The sequence below is a fragment of the Electrona antarctica genome, assembly GCF_951216825.1.
Source record: "Electrona antarctica genome assembly, chromosome: 8".
Taxonomy (NCBI): Eukaryota; Metazoa; Chordata; class Actinopteri; order Myctophiformes; family Myctophidae; genus Electrona; species Electrona antarctica.
In genome coordinates, this window is record NC_136789.1 from 52,382,936 (window position 1) to 52,398,411 (window position 15,476).

Consider the following 15,476-nt stretch of genomic DNA (forward strand, 5'->3'; position numbering starts at 1 on the left):
TTTCTGAAATGGCTCCCTGCATGTGCATTTAGGACGGTAATTAGTTACACAAAAAGCTCTTAGAGCGAGCGCGTGCGTGCGTGCGTGCGTGCGTGCGTGCGTGCGTGCGTGCGTGTGTGCGACTGTGCGTGCGTGCGTGCATGCGTGTGCGCGCACGGGAGGTTCTTTATTTAACTCATTCCATGCCACAGGACGCCTTTAGACGCCTCCCCTTTATGTTGAGTCTTGCCACATTAACCTTTGAGGTCAGGTGACGGTTACTGAACTCACCTCCTGTAGAATTGTGTCAACTTGTTCAGCGTGGTAAAATATAGAGCTGTCTCATTTATACTTTACAGCACTATATTTATACCTTTTTTGGGGGGGGGGGCTTCTAACCCCTTTTTCTCCACAATTTAGTCGTTATAGGCCAATAGGCCTATCTCACAGCCCCCTTTCCACGCCCACTTCCGGTAGATAGTGGTGTCATTTAACATTTACACTTTTTTTCTCTGGAGAATCTAAGTACATTTCCTAATGTTAAAATGTCAAAACACAATGGTATAACAACTCAAATAAGTAGAATGAACCTTACCTTTACAAAACGGTAGTTTGTGGCTTGTGAAAATACCTCTTTTAACATGGAAGCCTATGGACCGCAAAAAAAACAACACCACTATCTCCAAAAGGGGGGCGTAAAAAGGGGGCGGGGAAATGCTGTGAGATAGGCCTATTGATGCCTCCCCATGCACACACATGTCTGTGGTGTCAGTCAGTGCATGCTGCTGTATCCTATACTGACTCATCTGCCAGTGGAGGAGGATAGCCCCCGCACTGCAGGCTATCCACATTTTGATTTTAGTTTTAGTCATAGTCTTTGGAATAACGCTTAAGTTTTAGTCATATTATTTTAGTCATCTGACATGCTTTAGTGTTAAGTCTAGTTTTAGTCGACTAAATATCATAAGATTGTATAGTCGACTAAATCTACAGTTGATTTAGTCGACTAAAATGTATTTTGTCGGGCCTGATGCTGTTGTAAATGGCTGATTTTACGCTTGCTGAAAATAGCCGATCTACAAGCTCACAACGCGTCGCTGTGACGCGTTGTGAGCTTGTAGATCGGCTATTTTCAGTCCACCATGTTCATGAATTGAACATGGTGGACCCTGTTGTAAACAAGTGTAATGCTTAATTGGGTCGTCCACTCACAGTTAACAGCCTTTGTATTGAGTTTGTGCTTGAAATGTACTGTAATTCTGCAAACTGTTAATAAAATTTTCAATCAATCAATCAAAAAGCATGTGTAAAATTTCTTGTCTTTTACACATACTGGATCTCTTGTCCACTATAGTCCCTTCTTAATATTGTAGTCTAGTTTTTATTTGTTGACGAAATTGTCAACAAATATAGTCTTATAGTTTTCATATAGTTTCCATTTAGATTTTGTCAGTGGAAAAAGGGCAGTCGACGAACATTTTTCGTCATAGTATTAGTCGACAAAATCAACACTGGTTATATCCTACTGGCTCACCCATAGAGTATATATATAATAGAGACTGAACTGGCGCGAAGCTCCGCCCCCCCAGCTATTCATGTCAGTGGAAGTTGCTCAGTGGCGTTTTGAAGCACCCGGAAGACTGCCGGAAGTACCGTCTCAGAACGTCTACTTCCGCATTTGACCACCACATTTTGGTGGTCAAATGCGGAAGTGCAACCGAGCGCTCAATGTTAAAGCCCAGCTGCACGGGGTTTCCCGGTCATGAATCCACGGGTCCGCCTGTAGTCCCTCCTCCTACCACTAGGGAGGAGAGCTTCAACGTTGGAAAGTCTGCCTGCCCCCCCCCCCCCCCCCCCCCAAAGCACCACGGTGGATTCGAACGCACAATCTCTGTGGTGGTGGGCAGTACCACATGTGCCACCCGAGCGCCCCCATTTTGTTTTGTTCTGTATAGTGTCTGCTACCCCTTTCCTATAGTCCCAGTATGTTACCTAATGATGAGCCTTTTCTTGTATCGTCTGCATCAGTGCATGCATGGTTCCCAAACTTTGTTTAGCTCAAGAACCAAAAATTAATTAGACGTTTGCCCTCCGGGACACACACATAGTGAGCTTGCAGATTGGCTATTTTCACTAGTTCTTAAATATTTGTTTTCTAATTCATGTGATTTCTTAGATTTTTCTTTGATTTCTTCATGAAATTAGCCTACTGAAAAAAGAAAAAAAAACTTTTTTAATGTTTTCTTTTTGGGGATTTTTAATTGTTTTACCATAATCATAGTAATAATAGTAATAATAAATAAATACATACATACATACATACATACATACATACATACATACATACATACATACATACATAATGTAGGAAACAAAAAAGACCCACAGAAATGCAGTGTGTTTGGGAACCAGCAATCTTGGAACCCATTGGCAAAACAAAGGCAAAAACAGCGTCCGCTTTTACGGAACCATTGGTCTGCATCTTTATCATTATAGTATCTTAATTGTTGCTGCCTTTAGCTGTATAGCTAATTAGTCCTGTATCTTTATTCTTCCCTGCATGTCTTAACTGCTGTACTATAGCACCTGGCGTTCCCCCACAGGATCCGGTCAATCTATCCGTCCATCTATACCAAGGGGCCAGTGAGGCGCTCCAACGTTGAAGCACTGGGCCCTAGTGGTAAGAGGAAGGACTGCAGGCGGACCCGTGCTTTAACACGTAGGACCATCACTCCCTACGTCACCCATACGTCACCCCGGACCTCAAATTTGAGGTCCGGAGAGGAGGTACTTCCGGCAGTCTTCCGGGTGCTTCAAAACGCCACTGAGCAACTTCATCGAAATGAATAGCTTGGGGGCGGGGCTAGTGCTCCAGTTCGGTCTCTATCCTTTATATACTCTATGATCTATACTTTGTTCATATGACGGCATCGCAATCGCAAGCCATATCGCTGATCTACAAGCTCACGGCGCGTTGCAAATCTTCTGTTTCCGGTGCGTGTCGATCTGCTCCAGGAGGAAGACGTTCTCCTTGCGTGTTTAAATGCTGCCCCTGCGGCCATCATATTTGCAATAGCTGTACTCTTACCAGTGGCGTGCACAGATAGACACTAGGGGGTGCTAGAGCACCCCCTGCCCTTTTGAAAAAAAAAAACTTTTAGTTTTTTTTTTTTTTTTCCCGATTTTTCAAAAATAGCAGACCTACAAGCTCGTAGCGCGCCGGTGGCGCGCTATGAGCTTGTAGATCTGCTATTTTTCAATAGCTAAAGCATAACATAATGCTAACACCAAAAGGGGTTCCCGCCCAAAATGGGTTAAGGCAACCGGCCGGTTCCACGCGCTGCACAAGGTGCCCTTTTTTCACTTGAGCACCTGCCCCTCTAAATGTCTGTGCACGCCACTGCTCTTGGGCATTCGCTACTCAATGGGCCGGACCAGGGGAAGATTTCAATTACGCCCCTAACACAACAATCCCCACTTTAGTACAAGTTTAGTAATTGTATGGCGAGCGGCGGCCGAGTATACTTTCATAATGGAACACGTCGTCTGGGCTACACATTCCTCCCGGTCCCGCAGCAATCATCTGCTATACCTCATCTTAATCCATTTTGGGCGGGAACCCCTTTTGGTGTTTTAAACATTATGTTATAATTTAGCTATTGAAAAATAGCAGATCTACAAGTTCATAGTGCGGCACTCGGTGCCGCGCTATGAACTTGTAGGTCTGCTATTTTTGAAAAATCTTGAAAGTGTGCCTCAAATCTTTGAATATATATTATTACAGAGTGGACATTTTAAGTCAAATCTTTGCTTCTGGGGAGGTCCCTGGAACAACATGTTTCCAGATGGGGGGTGGAGGCATATTATATATAATTTTTGGGGTCCTTGACATGAAATATTGAGCACCATGACTGATGACAGAAACACAAGGTTTTTCAGAAAACTGTCAGGATTTTGAAGACATTTCTTTAATTTCGACGTCAGGCCTCGATGGATTAACCCACTAAGACCTGATCGAGGCCCATTCTATAACACAGTATTATACGTGTCTTAAGTACCAGGTCTTATGACTTAACTTAAGACCTGGAGGCGTGGTCAATGCTGTTTGGCCACTCAGAATAGCCAAATGGCATTGATCACGCCTCCAGGTCTTAAATTAAGTAATAAGACCTGGTACTTAAGACACGCATAATACTGCCCAATGATTGTCTCTGTTGTCGGTATACTGGAAACCTCACGCCGCATGTTCAAAACTGTTATTTTTTTTTAGGATTCAAAATTCAGAAACGGCAAAAGAAAGCGGATCTGCAAGTTCAAAAACTCGCCGCTTCGCGCCGCATTTCGAGGTTGTAGATCTGCTATACTTTTGATGCTTTTGTGTGACGCTGCAGGTAGTGTCATCAAGTACAACTTCGTAAACTTACGAAAAACACAAAAAGTTAGAATAATGCTTTCTGCCCGACAGCAGAGAAAAGGCCTTCTAAATCCGAAGAGTTTCCTGCAAAAACTCATGTTGTGATACAATATATAGGATATACTGTACTGTCGCTCACGTCTAAAATGCGTTCACGGTCTCAGAGGGTTAATCCCATAAATGTGTTTTGTAGTTCACGGGAGGAGGTGAGAAGCCCATTAAAGCAACGCCATTAATGCATTGAATCTCTCTCTCTCTCTCTCTGTCATTTGGTAGTTGGCTCACATAGCTCATCATCCAGGGTAGTCAAAGGAGACGAGTGACTGACTGACTGGCTGACTGACTGACTGACTGACTGGCTGACTGGCTGGCTGGCTGGCTGGCTGGCTGGCTGGCTGGCTGGCTGGCTGGCTGGCTGACTGGCTGACTGACTGACTGACTCCCCCCGAGGCGACGAGAGCTCTGCAAAATGTGTCTGGGCTGCATTACTACTCTGCTCCTCATCACGCCAACCGTTTTGTCACCACGTACCGCCTGAGGAGAGCTGCATGGCGGGCCGACCGTGTGTGTGTGTGTGTGTGTGTGTGTGTGTGTGTGTGTGTGTGTGTGTGTGTGTGTGTGTGGACGGGCACCGTGCTGCATGGGTGATACAGGTGAGGTGAGTATTGTCCATGCAGTTCAGCAGATGATTGATTGATTCAATACTTTATAAACAGTTTGCAGATACGTAGTACAGAGGTACGAAAGGTTATTATAATAATAATAATGGAGCTGCAGGGAATTTACTTCTCCTTCTGCTCCACCCATTCCTGGGATGTATCGCATGTGAGAATGGTCACATTGCATCAGATTGCATTACTGGGAGTAAGGGATTCTTTTTTTTACCCTCTTATCACTATAATGATGGGTGAAAATAAATCACCCGAAGAACCTGCATGACGTAAAGTATCCTTTCATTGTCAATGGTGACCAGGCTATTATTACTGTAGCTCAATGGACACATGTTGAGCTTGTAGATCTGCTACTTTTTAATTTGAATCCTGACAAGTAATAATAACAGCTTTGGACACGCATGACTCGGGCTCCATTTTCGTCACCGCTAAACCCCTTATCCCTAAACTTCTTTGCCTTTTTTTTTTTTTTTTTTTTTACTATTTTGAAAAACATTTTTGAATAGTTCAACTAGCCAATCTACATTGACACGTTGTGAGCTTGTAGACTGGCCATTTTAACTATTCAAAAATGTTTTGCAAAATAGTAAAAAAAAAAGGCAAAGAAGTTTAGGGATAAGGGGTTTAGCAGTGACGAAAATGAAGCCCGAGGTTTCCACCCGACAGAGACGATAAAATACAAACAGAGCCAAGTCCAACACCATTACTGGCTCTATATGCAAAGACCTGGCAACCCTCAATGGCATCATCACGTGGAGGGTTGCCAGAACTGCCCCTTTTTATAAATGGACTATAGATATGAGGTTAATGTGGTTCAAACACTGTTTGTTGTGTCATCAACACTCTCTCTATACCTGCTAAACGAGGCCTGGCACTGACCTGGCACGCACTGTACGCTCACTTACTTCTATCTAAACGATATGTACATATCGTTTAGAAGTCCAAATTGGCCTGAAACCCCCACTGAGCAATAGTCGTCTTTTAGACGTCCGTTAACTTGTAATTGGTCTAAAAATGAAAGTTTTTTTAGCGGTCTAAGCTTAGCCTAAACGTTGATTAGCAGTTTTTTAAAGGTCAATATATAGACTGTCTATATATAGACGTCAAAACAAGACTTTCATTTTTTTCCCCTTCTTTTTCATTTTTATCCCACGATTTTGTAACCCATTTTTCACCCCTGTGTCAATTATCTAATGTGATCCTGGGCTCTGCACACCCTCCACCAACCTAGTCCCCATATATGGGGGACCTGGGGAGAGCAACGGACTTGAACTCATGCTTCCTTCATGCCTGAGTGTCCATGGGGACCACAAGGGGAGGTAAATGTATAAAACACATCTATCAGGAGACCACAAGGGGAGGTAAATGTATAAAACACATCTATCAGGAGACCACAAGGGGAGGTAAATGTATAAAACACATCTATCAGGAGACCACAAGGGGAGGTAAATGTATAAAACACATCTATCAGGAGACCACAAGGGGAGGTAAATGTATAAAACACATCTATCAGGAGACCACAAGGGGAGGTAAATGTATATAACACATCTATATCAGGAGACCACAAGGGGAGGTAAATGTATAAAACACATCTATCAGGAGACCACAAGGGGAGGTAAATATATAAAACACATCTATCAGGAGACCACAAGGGGAGGTAAATATATAAAACACATCTATCAGGAGACCACAAGGGGAGGTAAATGTATAAAACACATCTATCAGGAGACCACAAGGGGACGTAAATGTATAAAACACATCTATTAGGAGACCACAAGGGGAGGTAAATGTATAAAACACATCTATATTAGGAGACCACAAGGGGAGGTAAATGTATAAAACACATCTATCAGGAGACCACAAGGGGAGGTAAATGTATAAAACACATATATATTAGGAGACCACAAGGGGAGGTAAATGTATAAAACACATCTATATTAGGAGACCACAAGGGGAGGTAAATTCCCATCTCTTTTGTAGGCCACATAATAGTGTATGTATGTACAGTATTTGCTCATGACATACACGTGATGGTGTAAATCTTGTATGCTATGTTGATGAATTGAATAGATAGGACCACAATGGAAACAGGTCCCCATGCAGGACTTTGTTGTGTTCCTTCTAGCCTTATAATGTCGGACTGCATGTGTTCACGTGTTTCAATCTATAGGCAAGGCAAGGCAAGTTTATTTTTGAAGGCAATTCAATGTTCTTATACCGGTACATGCAGCAGGTGAAAATTGACAGAAATGGTCAATAATTGTCAAAAATAGCCGATCTCACATCATGAGTTTGTATATTGTCTATTTTCATCACTTGACACCATCGTACGGCAAAGTCAAAAGGAAAAAAACGGGCCCTAGTGGTTAATTTATTTGTTATACCTCCATTTGCATAATTAGCATTTTAATGATGCTGACTGTCACCCTTTTAATTTGGCTAACGGAAGTTGGGTGACACTTCCACTTGTATGATATATGCAGCTTCCAATAATAACCCTAACCGACCGTTTCAATTTACTCTGAGAACAAAAGCCCTTTGTCAAAGTGTGTCAAGAGGAAACCCATTTTTGTTTTATCGTTTTTTGGTTTATTGAACTGTTTAAAAAAATTTGTTTTTCATGAATACATCAGTGGAAACAACGTGGTCTTGTCGTGACTCGCCGGGAGTGTTCTCGTGCAGCGACTAACGCCTGTCCATTCTCATTTTCATTAATTAGTCATTAGTCTGAAACTCTGGGGGTCCCTCCCCTCTCTCCCCCTCCCCCCGCCGGAAAACAAACACAACCTAATTGCTTGTCAGTCAAACTAACAGGGGAGACATTCAAATGTTCACCAAACCATGGAGATGACAGAGAAATGAGTGCCGTTCCGTTCGCAGCATTGCTGGAAATTGCGTGTAAACAACAACACCTTAACGCCTTAACCCATTTTGGACTGAGGTCGATAAAAAAAAGGCTTCAAAATCCTAACTTTTTTTCTGAAAAACCCATGTTTCTATGTCAGTGGTGCTCATGCCTTTTTCATGTCAAGGACCCCTATAATTATCTCTATTGGGCCACGGACCCCCATCTCAAAATATGTAGTTCCAGGGACCCCCCAGAAGCCAATATTTTAGTTAAAAATGTTCGCTCTGAAATATATATTCAAAGATTTGCACCACATTTTCACGACTTTTCAAAAATAGCAGACCTACAAGCTCGTAGCGCGCCACCGAGTGGCGCGCTACGAGCTTGTAGATCTGCTATTTTTCAATAGCTAAATTATTACATATAAAACACCAACATGGGTTCCCGCCCAAAATGGTTTAAAAGACAGTCGCGAGTATGGAATGTGAAGGGTTCTTATGAGGCGGGACGGTTGGTTTTGTCAGCTCAGAGATGAGGTGACAACAACAACAAAACAAACACCGGGTCTGGGTGGAAATGAGAATGTCAACAAATCAAGCAGTACGCGGTGCATCAAGAAAACCTATTATTGGGACTCCAATACCATCCACTCTTCCACTGGTTACACGACTAATGTTTTACTCTGAATCACCTGGGGGTTTTATATGGTTCCATAAAACCTTATATACGGTACAATACATTATTGACCGGGGTCCCCCATGGCTCTGTACTTGGTCAGCTCCTTTTTACCCCCCATCTACACCAGGGCTCTTTAACAGGGGGTCCTCCGGGGCCCCTAGGGGGTCCTCAGAGATACTACAGGGGTTGTCGCCAAATCTTTGTGCGATTGGAACGTTGAATTTTTTTGAGGGGCCCACCTATGTCCAGTTTTTGGTGTGCGTGCACAAACTTTGCCCTACACAAACATTAAAATGCCATTGACAATAAATTGGACAATTTTACGTCATAGTGTAAACACAAACATTGCGTAACACAAACATTGATGACGAAGGTGAGGACGCAAATTGTGATTGGATATGATGTATGATTGTGTACGATGATAAGAGCGCCCCTCACTTCACACGGGTGTGATTTTTTTTAAATTCAGCTATTAGTAGTGTTTAAAAGGTCAAATGGCAGAATATACACTATAGTGACAGTGTTGTCAAATAAGTCTGACGCTATCCATGAAATCTATGAAAAAAAGTTTAATCTGCTGAACAATTTCATGTATAGTGGGGGTTCCTGCTTCATCTCTCTCTCTCTCTCTCTCTCTCTCTCTCTCTCTCTCTCTCTCTCTCTCTCTCTCTCTCTCCAGCTAAAGGCCTATTCATACTCCACTTATTGGTTATAAGATGACCGGCTAGTAAAAAACAAGAGAGATGTGTTTGGGTGAGCGGTGAGTCGCTTATCACCGCAGCGTGACGTCATGTTGTAGTTTTTGGCGGTCACCTTATCACCTAAAACTTACAGGCCTTGGCCTGGGCCATGGCTCAGTGGTCCAGGCTGGCAGCGTGACGCGGGCTCGACTCCCGATCCCGACGGCCCTCACCGCATGCCCTCCCCCATCTCCCTCCCCACCTCCCGCCAGCCCACTGTCTGTCCCTCCATAAAAAAAATATAAAATAAAGGCGAAAGCCACAAAAAAACATTAAAAAAAAAACGTACTGAAAAACGTTGAAGACTCCTTGTCTTCAGATATTTTCACTGCATTTTCGTCCCAGAATAGGGGACACTATAGGGTCCCATCATGTGTTTAAAGTTTAAACCACCCGCATGGTTTCTGACATCACAGGTATGATAATGCCGGTAACACAGTATAATGCAGTGTATATTTACACTGCATTTTTGTTGAGTGGTGTAAACCACTCCTACAACTGGCTTTTGTGTGCAGAAAAAAATGAGCATGGTTGCTATGTTCAAAATAATTTCTGACGTAATTAAATCACACCCGGGTGAACTGGATGACCGTAGCAACCATGGTCATTTTCTCTGCACAGAAAAAGCCAGTTGTGAAATCACATCCGGGTGTGATTTCATTACGTCAGATCAGAGCTGATCAGGCTACATAATACCTTACCTTATTTCATTACGTCAGACATTACGTCAGACCACAGCTGATCATGCTATATAAAACCTTACACCACTCAGTTCACACGGGTGTGATTTTTACTCCAACAACCAGCTTTGTCTGTATCTATGTTTGTGTCTATGTATGTGTGTACCTGTACGTGTGTGTACCTGTACGTGGGACCCAAAAAAATGAGCATGGTTACTATGGTCACTGACATTACGTCAGACCACAGCTGATCAGGCTATATAAGACCTTGCACCACTCAGTTCACACGGGTGTGATTCTTAATGTAATGTTCATTAATGTACATTGTCCCGACTAAATAAACAAATAAAGTAAACACTCTGGATGACAACATTCTAAGCATTCTGTCCTTCTTATAGTCACAGGAAAGCTGAGAAATAGACTATTGTATGAACTAACTGGATCAGACTAACTACAGCGTTACACAAAAGCATCAAGATCCAGCAGATCCACAAGCTCAAAGCGTGGGCCGAAGCAACGCGTTTTGAGCTTGTAGATCTGCTGCTTTCGATGCTTTTGAATTTGAAAGCTTTTTTTTTTTAAATTTGAACTGAAGCTGAAGAGAGAGAGAGTTGATTTCAGTGATTCTACATGATTCTTTAGTTTAGTTCTAGTCAGTGGCGTGCACAGATAGACACTAGGGGGTGCTGGACAAATGTGCCCATTTTTCTTTTTCTTTTTACAGTGTACAGTATGTAGACCATGGTGACTTGATAAAAAAGCTTCTAATATATTATTTAGGTCCCAAAATCTATAAATCTCACACTATTAAGGCAACCGGCCGGTTCCACACGCTGCCCTTTTTTTCACTTCAGCACCCGCCCCTCTAAATGTCTGTGCACGCCACTGGTTCTAGTTGAACATCTTGTTGGCGACTGTCAGTGAGGCAGCAATGCTTTTGTCACAGACAGATACAGCAGGCCTAATATGACAGTCTGCCAGGTTGTGTTTCAACCTGCTTAAAAGAATAATACAAATACATTGATTTACTGTGATACGGTCTGACAGACGGCAGACAGATCGTCATAAATAACTGTAAATTGTATTTAAATGAATTAGGCTTCACAAAACCCAGTCAGGGAGAACAGTATAGTTATGCCCTTTTTATATTTTTTATCATTTTTCATTTTCGTATCACAGCGTGGGCTCAAAGATAATGGCCACAAATCCTGTCCGCTGGCATCACTGTCACGTACGTACATACACGACACGATCTATAGCTTTGAGAGCGTTACTCGTTTTAGATTTCTCAAATTAGTTCCAGCCCAGAGTCTCTTATTTAGATATATGGACAGACAAGACAGTAACAGTGTAACGAGGAGAGCGGTGAATGGAAACTGTAAATTACTGCAAATTACCACTTGAATTCAGCATCTCTTTATCTAGGATAGTGGCTCTCAATGTCAGTTTTACCAACCCCTTTTGGTGTTTTTACCATTATTATAAACTTTAGCTATTGAAAAATAACAGATCTACACGAGTTTGTAGATCTGCTATTTTGGAAAAATCGTGAAAACGTGTGCAAATCATCGAATATATATATTCTTTCACAGCGAACGTATTTAGCTCATATGTTTGCTTCTGGGGGGGGCCCTGGAACAACATTATTTTCAGATGGGGGTCGCCCTACACATACAAATAATTCTGTGGGTCCTTGACCTGAAAATGTTTGAGAACCACTGACACAGAAACATAGGGTTTTTCAGAAAACTGTCCGGATTTAGAAGAGGTATAAGAAGGTATAAATGGGTTAACTATTTGATGTATCTATATCTATAAATGCACCATGTATCTGTACGTATGTCTGTCTGTACGTACGTGTGTACGGCTGGAATCCACGCAACTCGAGAACCGTTCGCCTCCACCGACTTCAAATCCCCACTCCCCACAGGGAGTGCAGTGCCCGGTTGTCGAGTCGATCGGACCCACGGATGTCCAGAACCGCCATACTGAAGGCCTCTGCCCGGGCTCTGGACATCCAGGGTCCATATATATGGAGCTGGCCTGTTCTGATATCACCACACTCCATATTTTGGGCATGCCTGACACAGAACTCAATATATAGGAATAAAAGGGACACATAGAGACAGATCCAGAAATCTCCATATATGGGCATAAACGGGACACATGGGACAGATGGGTGGAACGGGTACTCTGACACGGGTACAACGGGTATCGCATAGCCCGGGTGGGGCATGGATCTCCAACTTCCATCGTTACCGACTCGGCGTTCTACAGCCGGGCACAGGTCTAGTACTGTATAATTCACTTGCATTTGAATGGTTGGTTTGTGTCATTTTCAGAATGGTTTATTTGTGCTTCTCAATTTTATGTCTGGTTGTTGATGGTTGTTGATGGTTGTTGATAGCACTACAGTATGTGGACTTGTGCGATATGGCCACTGGACTTGTGGAATATGGTCTCTGGACCTTAGTTTAGCACTTTGTGCATTGGGCCACGTGCAATAAGGGCTACATGCAATATGGACAGATCATGCTTTTTTTTCTTCCTTCTCATATCCTTATTATATTTATTTATTTATTTAAATGACTACTGCTCAGCCCATATCTACTGTTACTACTGTACTACTGTAATTAATGTATCCTCCTCCTTACTGACATGTTTGCACTTTGGTGAGATGCGAAAATACTTTTCGCTGTGCTGTACTTGTACTGTACATTGACAATAAATCTCATCTCATCTCATGTCCATGGTTATAATCAGTACAGACAGCACTTTGGCCAGTGACGGTTGTTTGTCAATGGGCTTTTTGACTTGTGAATTGTCGTTGAATTGAAGAACACGCTTGGAACCTCCTGGATTCAACTCAAAACATGGGTGATTTTTTTTATTCCAGTATTTACAGTACATTGGCACATAATAACAAACGTTTTTGCAGGCCCAGTCGTAAAACTCACGTTTCACCTTTTAATACTGCATGTCATGATGTATAAAAAAGCTCAGACGATATAGAAGAATGAAAATAATGTCTTCGATAATTCACTATGTACACAAAGCCAGCGGCGGCGGCGAGATCATTTCAGTCTGGGCGTGATATACTGTACAATACATTATACATTACATCCAAGGGATTCTTCCAGTGACGTCGTCAATCCCACTAGAATTATTTTAATAACTCTCAATCTTCAAAAAAAACAAAAAACAACAACAACACAAAATTCAGATGTCTGAGCATCTGCACTTGCAAAACACACACCTGGCCTGTGACGCTTTTTCACTCCGTGGAGGAACCAGTCACTACTCGTGTTTTCTAAACCAGTGTGGGGTCCAGCCCATTGCCCATTAGCAGACCGCGGCCATGTTTCCATCAGAGTTTGGAAGCACTCGTTTTCAGTGAAGCAATGTCCTGCTGCCTCTTGCATTATGTGCTAATTCAAAACAGGTGGTACGCGCAGGGCAGTTGAGTGATATCTAACGAGCACTTCCAAACTCCAGCACTTAGAAAAAGAATCACCTGCAAGGACACAAAGTAGCTTAATGACTTGTCTACAGTGGATTTTTATGAAGCAAACATAGACTAATTCAAGCTTTCCGTACAGCTGCAATGTTGGTGAGTTTGACGTTGTTTAATACAATCAGATAGGACTTTTCTGTTTGGATGAATGGGCTGCCATTGGAAGTTGCACCTAGGTAGCACCTTCCCATTAACTTACAGTATAATGGTAAGATGGCCGCGGTCTGCATATGGAGAATAGGGACCCCAGTCGTCCTTAAATCAGTTTTATTTTTCTGCTACTTTTTCTTTTTTGAATAAATGTTGACATGATAATGATGACAAGGCTTCTCTTATACACTGACACCACGGCGCGTAAACAGTGCCTCAAACAGTGACTCCGCCCACCACCGGGGGAAGTTGTGATTTGTGCTTGTTCACTGCAAGGCATTTTCAAAACAATATTGAGCAGAGTAGCGATTATCAAACGTATTTGCAATGCCATACGTTGAAAGATCTGTTGCCCGTGGACAAGGCACGCTACCTCCGCAAGTTAGATAGCATCGGCATAGATGTTTGTCCGTATGTGATTAAGGATTGGACCAAGTTGCATTGGCAGCCATAGAAAATTCTTACCCCAGGCTAAAACCGGATGTGACGTTTTTTGGGCGTTCCTGTCTAGCGTGGTGTCAGTGTATGGGGGTCGCTGGCACAAAATATTTTTCAAATGCGGTTTCCGTGGACACTGGTCAACTGTGACCAGATTTGACTGAGAGACTGCCATCGCGCAAATTACAGCTTTTCACCAGAGGAGAAAACTTTTTTTTTTTTTTTTTAAATGAGTTAATAGCACAGGCAGACTCTTCACATACTAGAGCATGTCTGAAATAAGCGTCAGAGCTGAAATCGACATGTAAATATGAAATAAATGCCCAAACATGTAGCTAGGTGTAATGTTAGAGACCACAGAAGTGAACCTTTCAAGCCTGTTTTCTCAACTCGCTGTTTTCTGCAAGACATTACTCTATAAGCCATATCTCAAAAACTGGTGGGTCAAACTGAACAACCAATATGTCAATTTGAAGCTATGATCCCCTGCTTTCAAAAACATCCAATGGCAGTCCCTCAGTCAAATTTAGTCACTGTATGCGTTAAATCAATTTGGGTGTCCTTTGACATGAAAATGTTTGAGAACCACGTGCACGATTTGCTAACAAGGCCTATAAAGATGGTCTGTGAGATCACATGAATTAAGGAGAATACATTTCGCCAAGTGGCGTTTTGAATCCGACCGCCATTAAAGACACATTCAGTCATCGTCGATGTCCGTTACTACTGGACCACGCGTTGGTTGGCACCGATACCATCATGGCCCGCTTAACCCATTCAGGCCGGTCGGGAACCCCTTTTGGTGTTTTTAAGCATTATGTTATGCTTTAGCTGTTGAAAAATCGTGAAAATGTGGCGCAAATCTATGAATATATATATTCTTTCAGAGCGAACATTTTTAACTCAAATCTTTGCTTCTGAGGGGTTCCTGGAACAACATATTTTCAGACGGGGGGGGGGGGGGTGGGTCGGCGGCCAAATACATATAATTTCCGGCGTCCTTGACATGAAATATTGAGCACCACTGCTAAAGAAACACAGGTCTTTCAGAAAACTGTCAACATTTAGAAGACATTTTTTTTTATTTCGACGTCAGGTCAAAATGGTTAATGTAAGTCTGTCATGGTGAGTGGCCACAGGGGACATCTCACCATCTTGGTGGAGTGCTGGGAAGGAGAAAGCGTTCAGGTTGTTATATGCATGCTATGCCCACTGCTACAGGGCATAGCAGTGGGCATGGTATTCTGGTTCGTCCATTCGTTTTTCCCATAGAGATTTACGAAAAATATCAATCATTTTTTAGCCTAGAATCAAGCCATCTACTGTAGGATGCTGGTCAGTCATGACCATAAGACCTTTGATTC